A 27,553-nucleotide genomic window follows, 5' to 3' on the forward strand; every position below is an offset into this window, starting at 1 on the left:
CTAGAGAATTTGATTGGACAGGAATTGTGTGGTTCGGCTGAAAAAGAGTGTTTGCATCGCACTTTATGACCAATTGGAAGGCTTATACTCCATGCAGTGGGCCTAATAAACCCAAGTTGGTTATGGTGCCAAGCGGAGGATGCCTTATGTCCTATATGTGATCTGTGTATTGTGAAATGTTATGACGAAGGCAGTAGGCCTGAGTTATTTATTGTGAAAAGCATATGCTGAATCCAATGAGTCTTTCAGGGTAAATCGTTATTGCTCTATGGTAAATGCTTCAGATGGGTGTTTTGTTACATGGCATCTCACAGATTTCCATGCTAGGCAAGGATGCTGGTGTCATTCACCACCTCTCCAACAAACTCTGCGTCTATAAGATTCTTAGGTATGCCATCCTTGTATCAGGTGTATATTGTTTTGCTGACTGTCATTTTGTACATATTTATAATTAGGGCTCCCGGTTTTATGGTATTTTTTTTTTACATTTCCGTCTGTATTTATCCATATTAATTTTTTGTCATCATTATCTGTATTCATCCATATTTAGTATGGGTTTTGCGAGAAAAATAAAGCCGAAACTGGTATATTCCCACTTTTATTTAACCAATAAATATGCAGTCATGCTTGAATGTCTGCCAGGTTTCATTGATATGAATACCCCAGAAGATGAATCAATGCACTTATATGAAAAAATGCACATTTCAGTATCAGCTTTGTGCATATCATCTGTAGTTTAGGCCTCCTTTCTGAAAGTCCTTTCTTTTTTAACCCACTTATCTATCAATCCACACGGGAGATGTCCATTACAATGCAGGCATTACATCGTAACGCCTTTACAACACAACGTTTACAACCCAGGCACCATAACATCGCATGCTATTACAGCGCATGCTATAACAAAGCATTGGTAAGTATTGATAGGTAAGAATTTGTGATAAGTTATTATTTTATGTATATGTTTGTTCAAATTGAATATTAATACTCTTTTAATACTCCTGTAATCATTTTATTATTTTTTTAAATTATTTTAATAATGAAAAATAATAATAAGGTAATTTTTAAAAGTAAGTTTAATGTTTATGTTTATTTGATTGGGGAATTAATGGTAAGTATATTGTAGCATAAATTTAATACTCAAGTATTGTATTATTATATTTTTTTGATTTTTTTTATTAAAAATTCAAAATTTAAAGGAGGATTTTATTGTAATTTGAAGAATAAAAAGTACATTTAATAACTAGTATTTACAATTTAAAGAATGATTTTTAGTAATAATAAAATAGTGAAAAAATAATTGTTTTAAATATAGGTAATTTAAAAGTGGGGGTTCTATTAAATACTCAAGTTTTAAAATTATTACTAGAGTATTTAAAAATAAATTTTGCAGATATTTATTTAAATAAAAAGTTGAATAGAAAGAGATTTGTTTTTAAAAAAAAGGTTCATTATAGTAATATAAAAACAGCGTTAAATAGGATAATGTTAATGTTCAAATTGAATTAATCTTTACTTTTAATTAAAAATAAGCACATTTAATGAAAAGGCTGTTGAATGTTCTTTTTAAAAAACTGTGGTTTGAGGAGATGAAATATTTAAATACTTTGTTTAAAAATTTTATTTTGAATTCAAATTAAAAAAATAAATATGTATTTCTGGGGTAAATTTAAAAAAAATTGTTTTGTAAGAGAGGGGATCAGAGTAGGAAGTAATATATTTAAGAAGTAAATATAGGGAGCAATATGATTATTATTGATTAAAAAAAAAATAATAATAACTAAACATACTAATAATACATTTAGAAAAAATTATTGAACTGTTACAGAACGACATGACGTTACTGCGTAAACATAACTTTCGTCATTACGAAGACTATCGCGCTACGGATCAGAAGCAAGGGAGAGCTCCGTCAAGGTAAGACAATTTTTTATTATTAAAAAGAATAGTGTTAATGTTTATTGTAAGGAGAGAGGAGAAAGGCAGTTAGAATGAGTAAATGTGTTTTTGGTACTGTTAATGTGTGTTAACGTACAAATGAATTCCATAACAGCTTGCAGTAGTATGCCCACGTAGTGCCTCTTTCTTTAGTAACACTTTTTGTTTATTAATGTTTAAAAAAAATATAGATTTAAATTTTAATAAACAAAAGTGTTTCAAAAGGTATCTTTTTTGTCTGTTTTTTGGTTGTGCAATGGGTTTTTGTGTGAAAATAAATGCGGTTAGATGTATTTTTTATCCGAATTTACAAAAAGGTCTCCTTTAAAAAAAAAAAGAATATGGATATTTTTAGATCTATTGTATATCGGTTGTTGGAAGATCAAATTATTGTTTTTCGAGATGGGATTGCATCGCTGGATTTTTGGATGTAGATTATGGTTGGTTTTAATTTCGATCGAGATTGGATTGCATTGCCGGATTTTTATTGCGATTTTTGCCAGACCTTTTTTATTTTCAGGATTTTTTTTTTGAGGTGTGATTTTTGTAGGTATGCACAGTTAATATTAACAGAAAAAGAACATACTGTTATAATATGTTGTTTAAGAACTGTGCACTTTTAAAAAACTTTTATTCGGGTCATGGACTGTAAAAAGGATTATTGATTTTTTTTGCAAAGGATTAAGGGGTCTAATATCGACACCGTCTGCCACCGCTCTCTACACGCACAGCTCCATGCCGCAGATATCCGAGAAAAGGCTCTGGAATGGACCTCCTTCTTACTCTCCGGCCGAACTCAGAGCCTCCGCCTCCCCATTCCGTTCCAAAGCCTTTGAGATCATTTGCGGCATACCCCAGGGATACTCCCTCAGCCCAACACTATTCAACATTTATATGGCCCGCTCGCACGACTTCAACATAATCTCCTACGCCGAAGACACTCAACTGATCCTCTGCCTCACAAAGGACCCCATTACCGCTAAAGCCAACCTCCACGAAAGAACGGAGGCCGTCGCCGACTGGATGAAGATCAGCCGTCTGAAGCTGAACTCGGAAAAGACGGAGGTCCTCATCCTCGGCTCCAACTCTTCAGCCTGGAACGACTCCTGGTGGCTGACGGCACTGGGGGCAGCCCCAACACCCACCGACCATGCACGCAACCTGGGAATCATCCTCGACTCAATGCTCTCAATGACCAAGCAAGTCAATGTCGTTTCCTCCTCCTGCTTCAACACCCTCTGCATGATCCTCAAGATCTACAGATAGATCCCGACAGATACAAGAAAGACAGTCACCCAGGCCCTATGCAGCAGCAGACTCGACTACGGAAACACCCTCTATGCGGGAGCTCCGACCAAGCTCATCAAACGACTACAACGCATCCAAAATGTCTCGGCACGACTGATCCTCGACGAACCACGAGACTGCCACATCACCCCCCCACTAGAGAAACCTGCACTGGCTCACCGTCAACAAGAGGATATCCTTCAAGCTCCTCATCCACACACACAAAGCACTCCACAAGACCGGCCCAGCATACCTCAACAGACGGCTCTCCTTCAACATCCCCAACCGCCAGCTAGGCTCCGCCGACCTCTCACTCCCCACCGTCCTGCGCGTCAGAAGAACAACCACCGATGGGAGATAAATGTAAATAAATGCTTTACAAATGATTGATTGATTGATTGATATTAGAATGGCGGGCGGACTTCTGTTAACTGCTGTTAACTGCCAGTTAACGCACCCATCCTAATATGGATGGTGGTGCCTGGTAGGCACCGCCACCATATTAGTTGCCAAGTCAGCCCAGCCGGCAACCGTAATGATTGTCGACCGGCAGAAAAGCAGCGGATGCCCTTTGGGTCCGCTGCGATACACCCCGCCATAGTTATATGGCGGGGGTAAATCAAATCCTAATGACTCCCTTTTTTAGCACCTAATTGTACATGAATTTACATTTTTAAATTTCATTCCGTGACAGATTAGAAATTCTCTATAATTCAAATATGTAAATGTCAATATTGTTTATACAATATTCTCAAACATTGCACTGTTGAAAGGAGCTTCAATTGTTCTCCCGCGTGCAGGCCCGGACTGGCCATTGCGGGCACCGGGCTATTCCCCGGTGGGCTGCATGGGTGGGGGCCGGTTTTGGGCCCCTAGGGGCCGTTTTTGTTACAGGGGCGTTTTTGTAGCATACAGCCCTGTAACAAAATCGCCCGGTCACACCCCCAACCCGGGGGGGCGAGCACTTTGCCAGGGCCGGTTTTGTTTCCCAGTCCGGCCCTGCCCGCGTGTTCTGCTCAATAACGGTTATTGAAAAATAACATTGCCATTGTAAATGCTCCAGGGAAAGAGCAGGAGTTTACAGGGTTGCTTAACCACAGACTGCTATTACAGCATAATATGAGCTGCTTCGACCTGACCCCTCATAATAAATTGAAATAGCCAGTACATCACCTGTAATCTTAAGGATATTCAAAGTAATCCAACTTTATCGGCCATTTCATGCCCATGTGGAACAGCCAACTCATACCCTTAATACTATCCCTATATTGTTTTATCAATTTAGACCTAGTGGGCATTGGCTGCAACCATTCATTTCATCCTCACAATCATGTGAAAATTCAAAACCCGGTACTTGATATCCCAATTGACCATCATTGATGTCAAGTACCATGCAAACAGTATCTCCTGCCTCAGTGGGCAATCATACTTGTATTGGAGGATGTCTGTGGACTAAATCACACAAAAAATCGCATTAGGCCCCCTTATCCTATTGGTATCCAGACAATGCAGACGGCCTCCATATTAAAGCACAATTTTGGGATGAAAGTTATTTGTGGGGGTTCCCATTCCCTTGCTGAGCATCTGTGGACCCCCTGTCACTATTCCAGCGCTTCACTGGAGGGATGCGCCACACAAATATGAGGAGCACTGCCCAAGTGAGAAGCAAGCAGATGATGTTCTGCCCATGGCTGCAGTGCACCACCCAGTACTTGATTTGAGCCAGTGGTTTCCGCTGCTTGGCACCAGCACTTAATTGTCAACACCGGCACTTGTGACAATCTGATGTATCTCTGATCTATCTGTAGGGGCAGGAATTGCCCATTGCTGGAGTGTGCTGCAAAAGTGACGCAACTCTAGCAATGGGCCATTACTCATGGGCAAGTTCCATGTTAAATTTGCCTGTGTCATTGCTAAGGTAATAAGACCTTGTATTCGCTGTACCACACCCCAGCGAGGATTGCACAATGGGGGGGTACCTCAAGAACTACGTGTCCCAGGTGTGATGCAGATATAATCCATGTATTTTCAAAATGCCCGCAACTTCACTCCTTGAAAAAAGATATTGAAAAATGTATTGATGTATCACTAGGTTACAAAATTAAGCTTACTGATGAATTACTAATGCTGGGGGTGGTGATGGGGGAAGAGGATATTCCTACTGAGTTTATGTTTATGGTATCCGCAGTATATCGTATATGTGTTGCAACATTATGGCTTGATAGGGCACCACCAACTTTTAAAAATGTGGATTGCTCGGTTATTGTCAACCTACAACCTAGAAAAAGCAATCTATGTTGGAAAAGGCAAAAGAGGTAGATCTTTGGGCAAGAGGATCTGGCATCCAGTTGTAAACTGGAAAAACGGGACGATAAATCCGTAAGGGGAGGATGTCGTGAGGGCATATACAGCCAAAGATACAAGCTGAAAAGTATTTTTAAGTTAAATATTATTAGTATTTCTTATTTTGCTTTGTATTTACGTTTATATTCCTACTTTGTCATCAAAAGAAAGATGTCAGTATTGTAAGCACTTAAAAGACTAAAGCGTGTTGTAATTTATCTATGTATGAGAAAAAAATACTGATGTATCTATAACTCCTTGCGACATGAGCGGTGTACATTCAATACAGCAGGTTCCATCGTGTTGCAAAGAGGTCGCAGTGAAAACTGTAGCATAGCTTTTTCCCACAGTGATACAACAGTTTTCATAAATAAGCCACCTGGAATTTAAAATGCTCAGTGTTGCCTGTTGTGGGCTGAGTGACATCTTTGGATGTACCAGGCACTGCTTAACACCTAGATGGAATGTTGGCATCAAGCACCACTAAACACCTAGGCGTAACGCTGACATTGCAAGGCCACATCCCAGAATACTCTCGGTTCTGATCACTTACAGAATTATCACATTTTACCCAACTGTGTTTTATACACCACCCACTTTTATGGAAGTCCATCATAGGTGCTCCTTTCATGCAACACTATATTGTGTTATGATAACCCCATATCCTTTCAGTAACACTTCCTTCACACTCAAACTAGCGTAAATAGGCAACTTTAAAGTTGCCATAAACATGTGATTCAATCTCTCCACCATTCCATTGCCTTGGGCATTATATAGTGCTATGTTCAAATGTCTACTTCCTAGTTCTTCAACAAAATAATTCACTTGTGAGGGTTTAAATTAGACCCCATTGCCTATAACCAAAACAGATGGTGCCCCATCACAATGGAAGAGATCCTATAGAAACATAGGAAAATCAGGAAAGTTAAAATGAGAGGTCAGCGTTTTCTTATCTGGCCCCCAAATATTGAAATGAGCTCCCCGAACCTCTCTGTGCCTGCCCAAACTTTGTACAATTTAAAAAGTTTTTCAAGACCTGGCTATTCTACAGAATAAACACTCCTCCATTTGCCTCCTTCTCTGGGCGCCGAGAGATCCCCTTGAGTATGATTCGTGCACCTTACAAATGAGTAAATAAATATGACATTGATAGTTTTAGGTTCTCTTGCGAACTTATACGAGACCCATTTTGAATGATAGTCCACCACCAATGTGAATCTCATAACTTCGCTTAATAAAAACTAAGTATGGGCGAAATTTGCGAATTCCCGTTCAGCAAATTCACGCGAAATCGCAAAATAATCTGCGGATTTTCCTGCGAAATCGTGGATTTATTTGCGATTTGCACTGGAGTACTTTCTACTGGCTAATCCAGTAAGTGCTCCCTCATCGGGTAAATGTATAGGGCTTTTACTACACTGCAGCTGCGTAAAGGGCCAGAAGATGTGCCTCCAGTGACCATGTGTGCCTGTAACAAACATGCAGTTTGTTACAGGCACACATGGTCACTGGAGACACATCTTCTGGCCCTTTACGCAGCTGCAGTGTAGTAAAAGCACTCTACATTTACCCAACGAGGGAGCACTTACTGATTAGCCAGTAGAAAGTACTCCAGTTGAGTGGAGGTATTGTACAAAACGGTGGCATCTTCGTGGGCAAATACGCAGGGCAGGATTCATTCTGGCACGATGCTCCTGTCACAAAAATTAAACCTCAACAGGAAGCACTTACAGATACAAATTAAGCAGGTGCCCAAGTTTAAGCTCAAATTCAGTAAAGTATTAATCAGCCCTAAAAGGAGGAGGTCTCTGCATCCATGAGTTTCCCGAGCACCTTCCCTGTGTAGTTCCTGTGACCAGGAGCCTGCTTTCTCCTGCCAAAAGGCTCTGAGGTCCCTTCAGTAAGCTGTGCATCATAGTGGGGAAAGGGCAAGAATATACATTTCATAGTGCTAGTGTGTGTGGTGGGGCCAAACGGACGGGGCTTCAATGCGAGTTCACATGCCTCTTGTTTATAAAGGGTCAGAGACCGAACAGGGCAGCAGATAAGGAAAAAGCAGACTCCTGGTCACAGGAACTACACGGGGATGGCGCTCGGGAAACTCATGGATGCAGAGACCTCCTCAGGGTTACAGCTCATTTTCGGCAGCAGATATGGGGATAAAGGACACTTGCCCAGCCTCGACCTTGCTCACAATTTTTAGGGCTGTTTAATCACAGCACCCTCTGGTTCATCACGGCACCCTCTGGTTCACCACTGTGACCCTCTGGTTTACCACCGCAACCCTCTGGTTCATCACTGCCACCCTCTCGTTCACCACTGCCACCCTCTGGTTCACCACTGCCACCCTCTAGTTCACCACTGCCACCCTCTGGTTCATCACAGCACCCTCTGGTTCACCACTGTCACCCTCTGGTTCATCACTGCCACCCTCTGGTTCCTCAGTGCCGCCCTCTGGTTCATCACTGCCACCCTCTGGTTTACCACTGCCACCCTCTGGTTCACCACTGCCACCCTCTGGTTCACCAGTGCCACCCTCTGGTTCATCACATCACCCTCTGGTTCACCACTGCCACCCTCTGGTTCATCACAGCACCCTCTGGTTCACCACTGTCACCCTCTGGTTCACACTGTCACCCTCTGGTTCATCACTGCCACCCTCTGGTTCACCACTGCCACCCTCTGGTTCACCACTGCCACCCTCTGGTTCATCACAGCACCCTCTGCTTCACCACTGTCACCCTCTGGTTCACCACTGTCACCCTCTGGTTCACCACTGTCACCCTCTGGTTCACCACTGTCACCCTCTGGTTCACCACTGTCACCCTCTGGTTCACCACTGCCACCCTCTGGTTCATCACTGCCACCCTCTGGTTCACCACTGCCACCCTCTGGTTCACCACTGTCACCCTCTGGTTCATCACAGCACCCTCTGGTTCACCCCTGCCACCCTCTGGTTCACCACTGCCACCCTCTGGTTCACCCCTGCCACCCTCTGGTTCATCATTGCCACCCTCAGGTTGACCACTGCTACCCTCTGGTTTCATCACTGCCACCCTCTGGTTCAACACTGCCACCCTCTGTTCACCACTGCCACCCTCTGGTTCATCACTGCTACCCTCCGGTTCACCACTGCCACCCTCTGGGTCACCCCTGCCACCCTCTGGTTCATCACTGCCACCCTCTGGTTCATCACTGCCACCCTCTGGTTCACAACTGCACCCTCTGGTTCACCACTGTAGATTATGGGGAGAAAGCACACCTGCCCAGCCTCCACTGGGGGCTGGTTAATGTGTTACTGAATTTGAGCTTCAAGTCCGGCACCTGCTTCCTTATCTGTAAGTGCTTCCTGTTGTGGTTTAATTTTTGTGACAGCCTGGAGCATTGTGCCATACTTGTAACTATTCTCTGACCCTGCTTCAAGGGTCAGAGCAGGGTCAGAGAATAGTTGCAAGTAGGCATTGAACTCTGGAGGCACCGCTCAGGAAGCACTTACAGGGTTACAGCAGGTACCCAAGTTGAAGTTAATTTCTTTGTAACCATTTTGTAAATGGTTACAAAGAAATTAGCTTCAACTTGGGCACCTGCTGTAACTCTCTAAGTGCTTCATGTACTTCAGTTTTTGAAAATCCGTCCCGCTCGCGATTTAGCGGATTTTTTCTGCAATTTCGCGAGATTCGCGGACTGCAAAATTGCAGAAAATCCGCAAATTCCACGAACGGAACCGATTTTACGCCCATACCTAACTTCTCCCAGGGAGAGTCTCGATATTCCACGGGACACATTGGTTGAGTGTATGTTTGCAGAGACTTTTCTGTGTGAGAGCACTCACCACATCTCCTCGCAGTTACCTCTACATCGATATCCATGTCAGGCCACCAGTAATACAAACTCAATCTCTTTTTCGTGCCTGTCAACACAGTATGACTTTGTTGAGCTAATGTTATGAGCTAATTTCTCAAAATCCCACTAGAGGCTTATGGTCTTTAACCAGTACAAATTTGCTACACCATACATAGGTAGAAAAAAGATGTGCAACCCAAACGTAGGTCTATACCTATCTCTCTATAGTGCTGTAGTGGTTGTATGACATTACAATGCATGCTTTTACAATGCATGCCTTTACATCACAAGTTTTACAACGCATGCTGTTACAACGCATAGTGTTGAGGGGTGCTGGATAGTGAATAGTTTAATTTACTATTCCAACTCCAGTCCCCGTGGATAGTAGGGAAGGTGTTGGATAGTAAATTAAATCTATTCCCTATTCTAGAGCGCCCCCCAGCGCAATGCGTTGTAATGACATGCGTTGTAAAACTTGCGATGTAAAGGCATGCGTCATAAAAGTTGCGCTGAAAAGGATGTTCCCCTGCTGTAGTTCTTTTCTCCAGCAGATGGTCATCAGGAGACAAAGGTAATGGTATTTTCTTTACCCGTAACAGCCTGACTCACTACTGCCCGAGTCCCTATCCACTAGAATTCACATTGACTATGGAGGTTATCTTATCTCTAAATAGCTGAAGTGTGCAAACTGAGATTATTAATGACTTCAGTTGATTAGATGCCAAGGTCTGTTCATTCTCTCATACAAATGTTGTAGCGGACCTCTGTAACTTCCTTAGTGTCTCAGTCTGCAGAGCAAAGTTCCATACAAATCTAGAGTAACACTCAGATAATCCCAAGAATGATCTTAACTTATCTTTATTAGTAGGTGTGGGGCATGTTTTTATTGTTTGAATCAAATCTTTCTTAGGAGTTACTACATTTGCAGATAGGTTGTGCCCTAAATACTGCACTTCTTCTACCATGAATATACACTTTGCTTTCTTTACTCTAAACCAATTGGACTGCAACACCCGCTTAACATTATCTAGTATTTGTATATGTGTCAGGACAGAGCCTAAGAAAATCAATATGTTGCCCCAATAAGCTAGACCCTACACAGAATTCCTAGAATCCGATACACTTGATTTTGGAAAATTGACACAGCTAATGGAAGGCTAAATGGCACATGGATGAATCTATATGCTCCCAAAGGGGTGTTGACTGATGTAAGAGATCAAGAGTCAGAAGAAAGCTCCACTTGGTGATACGCTGCCCTCAGTTCAAGTGTGGAAAAAACCTTGGCTCTGCCCAGTTGGGCCAACATCTCCTGTATCTATGGAAGAGGGAGACAGTCCACCATGAATATGTCTCTTAAGATATCTTAGATCAATACAGAACCTGAGTTTTCCAGATTTCTTTAATGCAACTACAAAAGGAGAAATCCACTATGACGAGTCAATAGGCTCTATGACCTTGTCCATAAACAGTTTGTCTAAGTGTTCCTTCAAGCTTTGGCCTATGCTTAAGGGTACAATTCCAATCTTGCTAGGAAAGCCATTCTTATGACTCGGATCCGGAGGGCTGTCAGAGCCAGACATGCTCCGGGAGTCCGAACGAGTGAGTGAGTACGATGCTGCTGTATGCGTACGGACTCGGTTCACTCGGACTCTCATTGAACTCTATGGGAGCCCGTGTACAGACGCGTACACAGGCTGCCATAGTAGAAAAGGGGTGGGTGGGTGGGGAAAAGTGGGTGGGTGGGGAAAAGTGTATGCCCTGTGGTGGTCACCCCATGGTGCCCGCCACACTGTGCATGCCTGGAATAGGGGGAACCATGGGGACACCCCAGTGACAGATTCAGAGGGCCTCAGTTGAAGGGGGGCCTGCTAAGGCCCCCCCAAAGTAGGCTTCTGACAGCTGTTTCATCTCACCGAGACCTAGGCAAAGTGGCTGACCAAATTGTGCTACTAATAAACAAAGAGAGAGTAAGGGTATGACAAATCACTCTCTTACCCCTAAAGGAATAATTACATCAACAACTGAAGAGTGATAAAAACAAAACAAAACCAAATTGTGCATCATACTTCCTCGGTCAGAATTTGGCTCCATAATGCGGTACATTTCGGCTACGAACGAGTCACACAGACAGGTTCAGGGCCTGGAAATGGTTTGGTCGGCGCATACATGATCTTGGCATCGTACTTTGTCGTCCGGACCTGTGTAGGATTCGGTCGTAAACAAGGGCTACAAATCTGATCCGGGAAAGCCAAATCCGATTCGGAGGCCTTCCGCACGACATCAGAATTGGGCCCTAAATTTGCATATGGTTTAAGGATAATCCTGTGTTCAAATCCCTTGACTAACCCAAGTACATCTTCAAACAAGGACTTCTGTTTGCCCAACACCTCTTCCAAAGTAAAACTTTCTCACCCATTGGGTCTAGCAATAAGATGGGACGTTCAGTGCCTGGTCTCAACACTATGCCAAATGTTCCTTGATCCCTCCAGCAAAGAATGTTATACCCTCTTTTTGCCACAGAAGACTTAGTGTGAATCAATCTGCATCTGTATCAGATATCTTCCATAAAATAGCTCACCATATCAATCTCTTGACCTCCAAATGAGACGGTGCACATATCACTTGGAAATAGATTCATTTGACCCAATTCTCGTGCAAATAATTTATCTGATTCGATAGTGATTGGAGAACCCGAATCAACTGTGACAAAAAGGGACACTTGACCAATTTGAATTTCCCACACTGGATCTCCTTTCCTCTCATAACTGCTAGTCCCGTTGCCAATTTGAAGTGAAAGAACTACTCTGTTTACAGTGTTCCCCTTATATAATTGCTGGCAAGGTCAAAAGCATATTTCTCACTTACACATACACAACATTTTGCATGTTCCTGCAACCCCAAGTAGAATCACCCACTTTTCCACAATTCATGCACAATTTTCATATGGCTGGACAGATCTTTGAATACAGTAAGTGACCTTTAGAGCCATACCTGTAACATGTACCCATACTGTTTTTGATGCTGGTTGCGGTTCTATCATGTTTCCTCACACCAGTAACAGGAACATGTTTGGGTAAAGACAATAATGCCCCGCCAGTTCTGGAACACCTGCTTAACTTCTCGAACTCTTTAGACGCCATCATTGATTTCACAATCCCCCTTTCAATCGCTAAACTTTCTTCCAATGACAGGTTTGTGCAAAAAATTATTCTTTCTTGTACACGACTATTGTAGCAGTTCATCACTTCAGTTATTTATCTGGGGAGAGGAAGTGGAAAAAAGCCGAGGAACTGAGTTCAAGTCTCGTCGGGGACGCTCAACATCCTGTGATTCTGGGAAAATCTTATCTCCCTGTGCCTAACAAAAAATGTATGTGTCCATCTCTAATGCAACTTGTGCTCATGTAAATGATATATTCTATGCTTGTAATGTTTTGTACAGGCTCCTATCAACAAGATTCTTCTGCTGGAATCTGGAGTGTAGAGACCAGCAGAAGAAGCTTGGCTGTGGAGCTGAGAAGACAGCTCTGGAGGTCGTTACGATTTTACTTCAATAAACCTCAAAATAACTCTTTAAAGTGTCCTGTGTTCCTAAAAATGGCAAAGAAGAAGATTATTATTTTTGAAATTTAGGTTTATTCTCGGACAGAAAGAGAAAAATCAGCAAGAAAGTTGAAGTGAAAAGACCTCCAGAGCAACCTAAATCCAAGGTCAGTTGTACGATTGGTAGATACTGATTTGGGACATTGCAATAATTAATTTTGGATGAAATATTTCAAGGAGCGACTGCATCATTTGAATGTAGAGGTACCTGAACGAGCTGACAGTTGCGTGGTAACGATGACGCTGAATACGCCATGAGCAGTGAATGGGAAGCCTTCAATGCGCTGCGAGCAGCGAGTGACAAGCCTTGAATACTAACACGTAAGTTTGTCCGATAGTCACAGATTTACATGTGACGTCACCACGTACGTTTACGTTGTTTCATCATCACGCTCTGCAACGTGACGCCATTTTGGTTTGGTATTGGAGAATCCATCAATGACAAGAGCAGCAGTAACAGCTATCTTCATCAGTTGTGACTGATCGCTTGCAGTCAACGTCGATGCGCATGACTATTTCTCTACGAATTAAGGTATTGCGCGTAACATTACCATAACTTTGATGATTTAACTGACAACAGTGAACTTAACCTTGCACAGTGGGCTGTGATATGAGGAACTTGCCTAAACATTGAAGCATTTTCAATAGAAAATTCACATCGCACGCAAAGGACCACGGTTGCAGATTAGGAACTTGCTTTGCAACTTCAAGTATATTTTATTCCGTAGTGAAATGGTCACTGCTTATCATTGTTACCAATATTTCACCAATTCCTTGGGAAGTTTCTAATGTATTATATGTATTCAGCATTAGTGAGTGATATCTCCAATTAAGGTTAGACATTATATTATCACACCAGAAGCCATATTTCTAAACTTGTATTTGTGAACAAGTTTAAATTGTGGTATAGCATACTATCTTTACAGTTATGTATCTATTGTTGTAATATTGTTCTATTAGTAATAGATTCTGAACATTAGTTTATACTGTAATTAGAACATGGCAACACAATTATCTATTCCTACTCCACCTACATTTTTACACGAGCCAGGTTCACCATGCAAGGAGTGGGACGATTGGAAGGATAATTTCACTACATATTTGGAAGCAATTGGTTAATTCCTAAAAGAAAACTGGCTATTTTCAAGGTACATTTGGGTGTGGAGGGAAGAAATGTTTTAAAAACTCTACCTAATTTCCAACCGACTGTTAGAAATGTTGATGACTCAGATAGGGAAGATGAGGATGTATATGAAATGGCTTTAACAGCATTAGCTGAGAACTTTGGAAACAAATTGAGTATAGTAGTGGAGAGACACAAATTTTTCTCACGTTCCCAAAAACAAGGATTAAAAGAGGAACAATATGTAGCAGCATTAAGAAAATTATCTATTACTTGTAAGTTCAAAGATTTGAGAGATGAGATCATCAGAGATCATATAATTAATAGAACTAACAAAGAGAGAGTTCAAGGAAAATGATTAGATTTAAAAGATCCTAGTTTGGACAAGTCTATTGAAATTCGCTAGACGAATTGAAAATACTTCACAATATGTGAAAGAATTGTTTGAAAATAATTTGAAAGGTGAATCAGATCCTAATAAGTATGTATATTGAATTCCGAATAAAAAAAACCTACCAAAATTAATTGTGAAAACAATTAAAATTTTGTAAAGAAACAAATGGTGAATAGCAAGAGATATTGTTATAGATGTGGTAGCAATAAGCACAATGCTGACACTACGCATTGTCTTGCCATAAAAAGTCGATGTTATAAATGCAACAGGGTTGGGCATTTTTCTAGAGCATTTAAAGCTAATGTTGTTCCTACCTTTAAGAAAACTATAAACTCAATAGATGATTCTTCTTTAACTAAAACAAGAGATGAAGTAGGTACTGGTGATAACAGTGATATAGAAGTCATGGTAATAGAAGAAATGTATTCAATACAGAATGTTCAATCAGAAACATATTCTCCTCCAAAATGTGTGATATCTATAAATGACACTGAAGTGGAGTGGTGTGGCTCACTGGTTAGAGGCGGCAGACCCGAAAGCAGAGAACGGCCCGGGACCAGGGTTCAATTCCCGTCGCGGCAGGGTCATGGACCAGGTTCAGCGGACTCGATAATTCTCGCCTCGGTGCCTACTCTAACCAGGGATCACACTCGGCAACTCTGGGCATTAGCTTGCCTCATCTCTACAACGGCCCCCCACATTCACCGGGGATTCCTGGTTTCACCTTGGAGATACCCAGTAGGGACCATCTCACAGGGATAGCCAGGACGGGTTCCCCAGCAGTCTACAGCGCCACGACGCCTCAGGGCAGCAGTGCGCTTTACAAGAACACATACATTACATTACATTACATTACAAGTACAAATGTGGGCTGAATCATGTTCACCATAACACTTTAGGAATAAAGTGAAGTGGAAAAACCTAGGTTCCACCAAATTAATTCCTACTGATGTTGAACCCTTAGGATATTGTGGAACGAAATGACCTGTAATAGGATATTTCACTGCCAAAATGTGTTTTAAAGATCGTGACACCATTGCAAAAATGTATGTGGTGGAAACTGGAAGAAGTCTTTTGGGATGGAAAGAACAAAGAGGTTTGGGTATCATTCTTTTCCAAATCATCCTTTACAAGTACTTTTAACTGAGAGTGAAAATCTTAATAAGTGGGTTAAAGATTTCCCCAATTTATTTAAAAGTGAGTTAGGTTGCCTTAAAGGATTTGAGCACCGCAACATAGTGAGGAAGGACGCCATTCCTAAAGTGCATAAGGTGCGTAATGTACCTATGGCGTTGGGAGGAAAATTGAAGGAAGAGTTGCAGAGACTATGGGGCCCATTAGGATGGCTGGCGGATTGCCCCTGCCAGGCTGGCGTTAGCCACCGCCAGCCTGGCGGGGGCAATCCACCCGCCATCCGCACCTAAATTCCCCCCGCCATATTAGGATGGCGGGGGGATCGCAGCGGACGGAAACACTGCCCGCCACTTTTCTGCTCCGGTCGCCTTGCGGCCGGGGTGGAAAAGGTTCAATATGGTGGCGGTGTCTATGAGACACCGCCGGCCATATTAGCATGGGCTTAGTTAGATGCCTTTCCGTGGTGGCGATGCCGCCACGGAAAGGCATGCAGAGACACCCTGGGGGGGCCCGTTGCGGGCCCCCAGGGACCCCGGGGGGGGTGCACATGGGGAGTACCTATGGAACCCACCAGCATTACAAAGTACAACGTGGCAGGCACCGCGCGGTACCTGTCACATTGTGCTTTGTAATGCTTTGCATGTATCTTCAGCATTGCGGCGGGTGGAGCATTCAGCACCGCCCGCCGCAATGATACATCCTAATGCCCCCAACGGGACCCCCGCCTGTATGGCGGGCAGTCCCTAGACACGACATGATCCTAATGGGCCCCTTTGTGAGGAAAAAACATAGAACCAATAGAAGCATCAGATTAGTTAAGTCCAATTGTGATCGCACACAAACCTAATGGCAAGAGCCGCATATGTGTGGACTTGAGAAATCTAAATGAATGTATTTAGGTTGACAGGTACCCGTTACCTCGTATAAATGAAATGTTATCTTGTGTTACTGGCGGAAACATTTTCAAAACATTGGATTTGTCAAGTACTTACCATCAAGTGCGTCTCCAACATGAATCAAAACATTTTACATCCTTCATCACACGTGAAGGTGCATTCCAATTTATCAGAATGCCTTTTGGATTAGCCTCACAGTCTGCTGTATTTCAGAGGATAATGCAAAAGATTTTAAAAGATGTAAAAAATGTACTTGTATTTCAGGACGATGTACTGGTTTGGGGTGATAGTGAAAATCAACATGATTACATATTGAGAGAACTTTTATCAAAATTGGAATCTTCTGGTCTCACAATTAGTTTGCATAAGTGTAAATGTTGTCAAACCGAAGTGGAATATTTGGGACAATCATTATCTCACGAAGGGATAAAACCTAAATTGAATTTAGTTGGAGATTTTGAAAATGCTCCTGCGCCTTTAGATAAGGACCTGCTGAGATCATTCCTCGGTCTGGCGGAATATTATTCTAAATTTGTTCATAATTTTTCTGACATTGTTCAAACTTTGCGCAATATCATGAAGAAAGGAGTTTATTTCCAATGGTCAGAAAAATGTCAATATGCTTTTGAAACTGTCAAGAAGGCTGTAGCTAATGCCACTGCCTTAAAATCTTTCAATCCTCAAAATAAGTCTATTATTGTTACAGATGCTAGTGGATATGGCCTGGGAGCTGTATTAATGCAAGAAAATGATGGTAAAGAGAATGTGATTGCGTTCGCCTCACGTACTCTTAAGGGTGCAGAAATGTCATATTCTACTATTGAGAAGGAGGCACTAGCGTGTTGGTGGGGAGTACAGCACTTCGGCCTGTACATTTGGGGTACCAAGTTTGAACTTTGTACCGATCATAGACCTTTGCTTGACATATTTACCACTTCCGGAACAAGTGGAGCTACTCCCCATATTGCTAATTGGATTTATAGACTACAAGAGTGTTCATTTGATTTAAATTATGTACCAGGAATAAGAAATATCAATGCTGACTGTATGTCAAGGCTGCCTGTAGATGACAAACTAGAAAATTATAGTGAGGGTGAAGATCTTTTAGTGGCCAATGTCGAAGATGTGCATCATGCTATTAATGAACAAGAATGGAAAGATGCCATTTCTTCCGATGTTTTCTGGGTAAAGGTGATTAAGAAATTACCTACAGTATGTAACGGAAAGTATGATGAGGATAGTGCAATGTATAAAGATGTTTGGGAAGAACTATCTGTTGTAAATAGAATAATAAGACATTGTGACAAGTTGGTTGTACCTGTCTTTGAGGTCTAAGTTAATTAACTTCTTACATGAAGGACATGGTGGAATGTCCGCTGGTAAAAGGAAAGCCAAAATGGATTTTTGGTGGCCGAATATGGACAGAGACGTAGAAAGGTTTGTTAGGGAATGCATATCATGTACTTGCAGTGATAAGTCACACGTGATGAGAGATTCTCCCATAACTCCTATGAGTTTCCCAAGGAGAGCTTGGGAGAGGATATCAATTGATATTTGTGGGCCATTTGAAGGATTGGATTCTGTGGAAAAGTTTACATTGGTCATGATTGATTATTATTCGAAATGGACTGAGGTTGCTTTTATGACTGAAGTCAAGTCCAGTAATGTCATTTCATTTTGGGAGGAAGTTTTTACAAGGGAAGGATGTCCTGCAGAATTGTTATCAGACAATTGTCCACAATTTATTTCCCATGAAGTTAGTGAATTTCTCAACAAGTGGGAGGTGAAACATTTAAAAACACTGGTTTATCACCCAAGAGGAAAAGGTTTGGTTGAGCGATTCAACCGTGTTCTGGGAGAAAGTATTCAATTGGCAGTGTCATCAAACTTGTGTTGAAGAACACAAGTGAAGAAAATGTTATGGAATTATGGAACTACCCCCAATTCTGTAACTGGAGAAACTCCTTTTTGTCTGCTTAAAGGTAGAGTTACTTGCACTGTAGCAGTACCTGCGTGGATGGGTAGAAATGGCAGAAAGATCATAAAAAAAGAAGAAATGCACAAGAAGGTAGTTAAATACTAAGAAGGTTATCAGATGAGATATAATGAGAAAGTAGGTAAGAGTAAAAGAAGTATCAGTAAAGGTGACTACGTCAGAGTCTGTCTAAGTAACATTGTGAGGAAGGGAAGTTCTAAGTTATCTGATCCAAAAAAAGTATTAAAAGTAAAAGGTAATTTAGTACAAACATGTGATGGAAAATGGTGGAATAATTGTAAAGTTACCAAATGCAATGACACTGAAACAAGAATTTGGTTAGAGAAAAATGCAGGAAGCTTTGATGGCACCAAACTAGTGTATAAAAGGCTTCCTAATGAGCGTCTAAAAATGAAACCTAAAAAATTAGAGGATTATATTTGTTCTTAAGATTTTAGTTTATTAATCGTTAGTGTAAGTCTTTATTTAGACTTTAGAGATTAGAAGATTATATTCATGTTTATTTTTGTATTTCTTATTCCGCTATTTCATTTTATATTTCTTTAATAAGGAAGATGTGTTATATTCTATGCTTGTAATGTTTTGTACAGGCTCCTAGCAACAAGATTCTTCTGCTGGAATCTGGAGTGTAGAGACCAGCAGAAGAAGCTTGGCTGTGGAGCTGAGAAGACGGGTCTGGAGGTCGTTACGATTTTACTTCAATAAACCTCAAAATGACGCTTTAAAGTGTCCTGTGTTCCTAAAAGTAAAGCCCTCTGATACCTTCACGTCTAGTTCATCCTATATGAAACTCCCAAAGAAAAACAAAAAAGGGTCCTTCAAACTCACATGTCAAGGATCATATATCAAACTCACATGTCAAATATTCTTAGCTCCGCCAAAAACGAATCAATAACCTCATGCTATAGCTGTTTATGGGAAAATAATCTATGCCTCTCCATTATTATACTAAGTGTAACGCTGTCTAAATTCTAGTCGATGCACGTACACGCATCCCCACATCCGCAGGCCAGGCGTGGCCTGCGGGGCTAAATAAAAGGAAGGCGTGTGCTCATACACGTCACTTCCGACTGGCACTGTGTGTGAGCCTTAGTCGCTGCCTGCTGCGCATCCTGCCCCTGCGCACGCGACTGGGCGTTAGCCAGGCCTGTCTTTGGCTAGCCACACACCAACACCACATTGGCGACGAGCGGAGGGGGCCCAACCCTCTCCCGCGCACCTGAGACTCGTCGGAGCGGTCTGCGCTCGTCCGCGGTGCCTACCGCGCATGTCCTGGGTGCTGCTCTTGTATCGTCGGAGCCGGCGTGCTCCTCTCTGCTGCCCCTCTGCTGGGGTCTGGCCATCATCTCCTCGGATGATCCGTGGTGATTGTGAACATCATTGCTGGACATCGCCGTGACACCAGTCCCGGTAACGGCAACGAGGTGCCGTTTACCATGCATTCCGCGTGTGCGGCGGAAAAGTCACCCTACCGAGTACCACGCATCTCGCGTGCAACGTGTTTGAGGCCTGCTGAGGCCTGGGAAACTTCACCCACTGCTGGGGTGACATCTGCTGGAACACGTGTGGACTGGCAAGTAGTCCAGGAGGGGCCACAATCCTCCCCTGCAACGGATCGGCTGCAAGTCATGTGGTGCAGGTGAGAGACAGCGCGCTACTGCCACGTGGGTGCAGCGTAAGGAAGGCGGAAGGGTGAAACCCAAAGACCAGGGCACACGTGCTACCGCAGCCTGGGAGGGGAACAATTGAACAACGAACTCCCCGCCTTTAGAGGGTTTATGCGATGGGGGACGGCGATGCACCAGCGCCCGTCATCAACATCCCATTTCAACACGCTGCAGCCGGAGTGCTGCCGCCCTTCAGCAAGGCCATTGACCCATCTACGGCCTCACCACGCTGGAAACTTTGGCTGGAAAGATTAGAGAACTACTTCGTGGTTACGAGGGAAATGGATGAAGCTGTGAAAAGGTTGTTACTACTCCACTACGCAGGGGATGAGATCTTTAAACTGTTTAAACACCTTCCTAACACGGGTGCGGCCGACAGCTACAGGGCAGCTGTTGCCGCCCTCAATGGACATTTTGATCCCCAGTTGAATGTAGACTTTGAGGTATTCAAATTGGGGCAAGCACGCCAACGAGATGGAGAGTCAATGGACCAGTTCCACACCCGCGTCAGGGAGCTAGCCAGTTCCACTGACGAAGACCAACCGAGGGCCATAAGGATACAGCTCATTCAGGGATGTCGGGACAAGACGCTGAGAGGACATATCCTACGAAAACCAGGAATCTCTCTAGAAGACATCCTCATCTTGGCCAGAAACCACAAGCTCTCAGATGTCAGGGCGACGGCCATGGAACAGGCGTTACATAAAGCCCCCATCAAAACGGAAACCATCAAAGTAGAACGTGCAGACGCTGTGCGACCCCGACCAAGTGGCCAGGCACAGAAAGGGTACCGAAGAAACTCACCTCAAGCCCGGTGTGGGTACTGTGGCCATTAACCGCACGCAGCCAAGGACTGCCCAGCCCAGGGACAGACATGTGCGAACTGTGGGATCCCGAATCATTTTGCATCAGTGTGCCGCAGAAAAAACCAGCCCAAGACTACTAAGAAGGCGTGGACACCCACCAAGGCTGTTTGCCAGCTATCACTGACTGATCCACCGCCGGAGAAAACAGAAAGACACCTATCTACGATGATTCGGACTCGGAAGATGAGGAAGCATATGCCATCTCTTTCGCCCGAGAGCTTAAGCAAAGACGATGACCACAACCAACATGTGTGGTACAAATGGGGCAAAACGAAGTGAAGGCTATAATCGATACGGGTGCCACCGTTAACGTAATGGGACTGCAACAGTTCAACAAGCTACGCCCGCGGCCCGAGGTTCCTCGATCCAAAACAAGAATCTTTGCCTATGGGGCAGACACTCCGCTACCTCTCAAAGGAAAAATTGTAATACCTATCAGGGCGGATGAGTCGGAAATCATGGCAACAGTCCACATAATCGACCGGGAAGCTGACACCCTACTAAGCAGCCATACGGCAGAAGACTTAAAGCTGATAGCGTTCGCTAATCGTATATGTGCCCACCAAGTGGATGAACTGCTAGAGCGTTTTCCTGAATTGTTCAGAGGAGGGTGCATAAAGTGTGAACCCATTAAACTCCACATCGACAAATCTGTTTCTCCCACAGCACTGCGTCATCGCAGGATTCCTTTCCACCTCCGCCCGCTGGTGGAGGAGGAACTTGAGAAGCTTGAGAACCTTGGCGTTATCGAAAAGGTGACGGGACCCACCCCGTGGATCTCACCCATGGTCATCGTAGAAAATCCCACGCAACCGGGCGAAATTCGCCTATGTATTGACATGAGGCTGCCAAACACGGCCATCAGGAGGGAAAGACATCTAACACCCACAATGGACGACATAGTGGCCGACGTAAACGGATCGAAATGGTTCTCAAAAATCGATCTCAATGCTGGATATCATCAATTACCCCTTGCTGAGGAAAGCCGTTTTATCACTACGTTCAGCACTCATCTTGGCCTCCGACGCTACAAGCGCCTCAACTTTGGTATTTCCTCAGCGGCTGAGGTCTTCCAAAATACGATCAGAGAACTCCTATCTGGACTACCGGGCGTAATTAATGTCAGTGACGACATCTTAATTCACTCTGCCACCGCGTCCGAGCACTACAAACACCTCAGAGACGTCCTGAAAAGACTAAGCACATATGGAGCGACACTCCACAAGGACAAATATCATTTCTTTCAGTCCTCCATTGAATTTTTTGGCTATGTTTTTAACCAGGAAGGAATCCAGATTGACCTGAGGAAGTCCAGATCCATAAAGGACTCCCCAGCGCCAAAATCACCAACAGAGGTGAGAAGCTTCCTCGGGATGGCGACCTACTGTGGCCGGTTCATACCAGGCCTAGCCACCCGTAGCGAACCCCTCCGAGCATTAACCAAAACGGACGCTACGTGGCAGTGGGGCCCAAAAGAGAACGAAGCCTTCCAGGGTATCAAGGACGCTCTTCTTGAAAACGCAACACTGTCATACTTTGAGCCTGCAAAACGCACCAAAGTGATCGTGGACGCCAGCCCGGTGGGCTTGGGAGCGGTCCTGACCCAGGAAAACGAGCCTGGCCAATGGACAGCACTGGCGTTTGCCAGCAAGGCTCTCACCCCAACTGAGACCAGATACGCCCAAATTGAGCGAGAAGCTCTAGCAATCAAATGGGCGTGCAGCCACTTGCACCTATAGCTCCAAGGCCACTCCTTCGTCATGGTCACGGACCACCAGCCTTTGGTATCTCTCTTCAAAGGGACTGCCCCGCATCCACCACCACGCATTGAAAGATGGGTGATTCAGCTCCAGTCGTACGGAATGGAGGTGGTATACCGACCAGGGGCCAAAAATCTGGCCGATTACTTGTCGCGTCACCCACTACCACAAGAGCCGGTGTCCACAGATGAGGACTGCGAGGAGTACGCCCAATGGGTAGCCCTGACCTCCTGTCCTCAATGCATGACGATTGATGAAATCAAGAAAGCAGCCGCTGAGGACAACGTGTACATGAGGTCACTACAGGCCGTCCAGGAAGGGTCCTGGGCTAACTACCTACATCCTCCAAACACCTGGAACGCATCAGACAAAGAGGCCCTCACGAAGATCTGGCATGTCCGACACGAGCTCAGTGCCACGGAAGAGGGTGTGCTGCTAAGAGGGTCACGCCTGGTGATACCGCAGAGCCTCAGTAACCGCGCCACACAACTTGCTCAAGGTGGCCACCAAGGAGCCACGAAAATGAAAGCGCGCATGCGGGAAAAGGTGTTGTTCCCGGAACTAGAATCAATGGTAGAAGACTATGTGAAGAGCTGCATGTCCTGCCAGCTAACAAGTGCTCCCGAGCGACCGGTCCCGATAATAACAGAGGAAGCCTGCACGACACCGTGGGCTAAAATCAGTATAGACTTTGGGAGCTTCCCGGGAGAAGGACACACGCTGGTGTCCATCGACTCATGCTCCAAATACCCGCTAGTCGAGATAGTCACCTCCACGGCCTTCACGCACGTGGGGCCGGCGCTAGAAAAGATGTTCTCTATGTTCGGGTACCCCGAGGAAATACGGAGCGATAACGGACCACTATTCCAGGGAGCGGAGTTTGCCACCTTCTTGAAAGCCTGGGGGATCACACACCACCGCATCACACCTCAATGGCCACAAGCCAACGGGGAGGCAGAAAGGTTTATGCGAACACTTAATAAGATGTTCCGGATAGCGGTGGTCGAGCAAGCCGACCCTGAACAGAGATTTCATGACATCCTACGGGAGTATCGAGGAACCCCTCATTGCACCACCCGGCGGAGCCCGTGGGCCCTTATGTTCCAAGGCCAACGCAGAGACCTCCTTCCCGCCGCCTCAGGAGCGGCACCGGGTTCGAGCAACATGGACGACGCCCAGGAACGGAGGCAACAAAACAACCAGCGAGCGAGCCGGCGTCAGAGGGCCGCACCTCGGCGTTTGTGCCCGGGAACCCAAGTGGTTATACGAAACAGACGTCCTGGGGGGAAATTTCAGACCTACTACGAACCGGGCCCATGGACCATAACAGCCACGAAAGGCACCATGGTGACTGCAAGAAAAGAGGGGGAGGATGTGACGAGGAACACGTCCTGGTTCAAGGTGATATCCCCTAGCCAGAGGCAACACCTAGAGGCCACAGGGGAAGACAGCGAGTTGCCTATAGCTACGCCACACGAGAGCGAAGACAACTCATTGGCAGGGACACAGGAGGTGATGCCTGAGCCAGGGTGCGGATCCCCAGCCACATCAACCTCGATCAGGGATCTGCCCCGCGCCGTGGAGCGAGGCCGAGGCAACGCCCCAAGGTACAACCTACGACCTAATCCACCTCCAAGTCAGAAGTTAAAGGACTACGCCTGTCAGCTGAGGCCCTGAAGCGACCACCAAGGGACACGCAAGTACCGAGCGTCACATGTTGGACTAAAGGTCATGTTATGCCAAAAGTTGAGATATTGTGCAAAGTTTATATAGTTGGATAGGGATGTAACGCTGTCTACATTCTAGTCGATGCACGTACACGCATCCCCACATCCGCAGGCCAGGCGTGGCTTGCGCGGCTAAATAAAAGGAAGGCGTGTGCCTGTACACGTCACTTCCGACTGGCACTGTGTGTGAGCCTGAGTCGCTGCCTGCTGTGCGTCCTGCCCCTGCGCACGCAACTGGGCGTTAGCCAGGCCTGTCTTTGGCTAGCCACACACCAACACCACACTAAGATCATCCTTGAAGTGGTTGTTCAGTCTTTTTACGCCTTCCATGAATACATCCCACTCAGTGGAGGGAGAAGGCAATAAATGAGGTTGGTGGTCGGAGATTCTTTGCCCTTCTGAACCTAGACAGTTGTCAAGACTAGCCTTTTTCCTCACTGCTGGAAAATCTGTACCATCAATGGCTAACAAATAGCTTTCAAACGTTTTGTACCATCGACTCCATTTGACACTTGGAGCACCTGGTTCTGGTCGAAAAGAAATGGACAAGTTTGCATTTTGCATGCTGTGAAATTGAGTGTGCACTTTGAAGGGTGACCTAGAACATGCTTTATCTTTATTTAGAGGGGAGCTATTGCAACACTCTATTGCTTGTATAAATTGCCACCTGGTGACTGTTAAACAAGAAATTGGATGCCAGTAAATAAGTTTCGAAACAGCCACAAATTCGACTGTGACCAATCAGGTTGCAGAAGGGAATGGATCAATCAGGCTGCAGGAACGAATGAGCCAATCCATATAGGTGTTGCAACCCACTTTAATAACATGGGACACCGAGAGCACTTTCGAACAGCAAACACGAAAGGACGCAGAGAGGAGACTATGCCACACTCAACAGCTTTTCAATCCGGCAAACCAGTGCTGTTGTAGGGCACGCCGTGAAATGCGTGCTCAGAGCTGCTCGTGCTGCAACGCACCGCTCATGAAAAGAGAGCACTGGCAGAGTGCTGCGAGCGGGGAAGTGCTCGAGACTTGATGCGCTATGAGTAAGCACTGGTAGCTGCAACGCCTCTGATAAAGGCTCAAGCACGCTGAAAAGTGCCTAGGGCACAATGAATATACCAGCAATGGAAAAGTCCATACAGAGCGGGCCTAATCCACAAAGGTAAACTGACACATTTATGTAAGTTAACTCTTTTTCAGCGTTCACAAAACTGCACTTTAGTGGCAAGTTTACGAGTGCAGAGACTCCACAATCAGGGTAGAGAACTCAGCACATAAAAATGCAGACTGGCCCGTTGTAAATAAAGATTTCAGTGAAAGCAAGCACTGTAGACATTGGGGCAGTGTTGTCTCCGTTTCATGGCGACAGGAGAATATCCTCGCATTTGATTCAAGAATGATGTTTAAGCCACAGCTAGGCCAGTACAAAACATTTCAAATATTTGTTATTAGATCTGACCATAACCTGCTTCTGTATTTGATGAACCAAGAAGGGATGGGAATAGCATTTTCCGGGTTGAAAATGTTGATGTCTCAAAGGAATGAAGATAACTTTAAGATTGCTGTCATTCTGGGTGGCAAGAACGGTATGGTGTATCGCCAATCAAGATGGCGAAGAAGGGGAAAAAGCTAACATGACCTGAGTGTTGCTGACAAAGGTGGCGACTACCTGAGAAGGTGTGCAGTCATATTATACAGCAGTAGCCCAGACTACAATTACAGGGAAAACTTTTGCAAGTATTTTGGAAAGTTAACTATCAGCCACCCTTTGATGGAGAAATAGTTCTGGGAACTGAAAGATCAGTTCCGCGCGAGATGGAGAGATTTGACACTCTTCAGCAGCTTCACAGGGGTGCGCTGGGAGCATCAGCAACCAGAAGCATCATGTGCAGCTCTTTGTGGTGGCTGGTTTGACTGTGATGACAGAGGCGTGTGTGAGATCGTGTCATGATTGCCAAAGTGCTGACAAGTCTTTAAAGTGCAGAGCGGTGGCATTGAGACCTGTAAGTCTCTTAAGAGACCACGAGAACGTCTTGAACTGGGACGGATTCAATTGATGTCAGCAACAGGAGGCGCTTCAGCGTGAGTCGAATACCGAAGGTAGGATCACCTGTCATGAACAGCGTGTTATCATTGTAGCAAGAGGGGTTCGCAGACTGCCTGCTGCTGTCAAGAACCATAGACCATGGTGTGCCATTAGCTTCATTAGAAATGAAAACGTTCATGTGTTTGACAGGTACAGTACACAGAGCTCTGTATTCCCTGCAAATTAATTGAGGGCAAACAGGCGGTGCAAAGTGGTCAACTGGCCAGTGCCCCCACCTTCCAGGGCTTCCTTTGCGCTCCAGTTCAAGTGATAAAAACAGTTTACTTTTCAGTTTGACATCTAAACATGCAGACCTGCCCAGCTTTAAAGCTCATGGTCCCAGGCATTTGGGGTAAACAGCCTTTACACTGAGGTCAAAACACCACAGTGCCATTACGACGTGTCTTTTACAACGCAAGTCGTTACCACGACTTGCACTGGAGGGCGCTCTAGACTAAGGAACAGTAGATTTACTATTCCAACACCTTCCCTACTGTACGTAGGCTGGAGTTGGAATAGTATATCTTACTATTCCTAAGTCCAGCACCCTACAGCGCAAGTCGTGGTAACAACTTGCGTTGTAAAAGATGCGTTGTGATGCACCGCGATCTTTTGGATCGCGTTGTAACATCATACAGCCGGCATTTGGTAACAATTACATTAAAAAAATTATATTTTTGCCTCTCTCTTCTCCTCACTCTTCACTTCACCTCTTCTACACTACCCTTCCACTCTTTATCTACCTATCTTTACATTTTGATTTACCCAGGCCTTCTTTATTTAAAAACTCACTACCTCAGTAATGTCTGTCTTGCCTCTCTCTCTCACTACGGGGCATATTACCAAGCAATAGCGATAATTATCGCTATTGCTTGGTTAGAGACAAAAATT

The sequence above is a fragment of the Lissotriton vulgaris genome, chromosome 9, assembly GCF_964263255.1.
Source record: "Lissotriton vulgaris chromosome 9, aLisVul1.2, whole genome shotgun sequence".
NCBI classification, from domain to species: Eukaryota; Metazoa; Chordata; class Amphibia; order Caudata; family Salamandridae; genus Lissotriton; species Lissotriton vulgaris.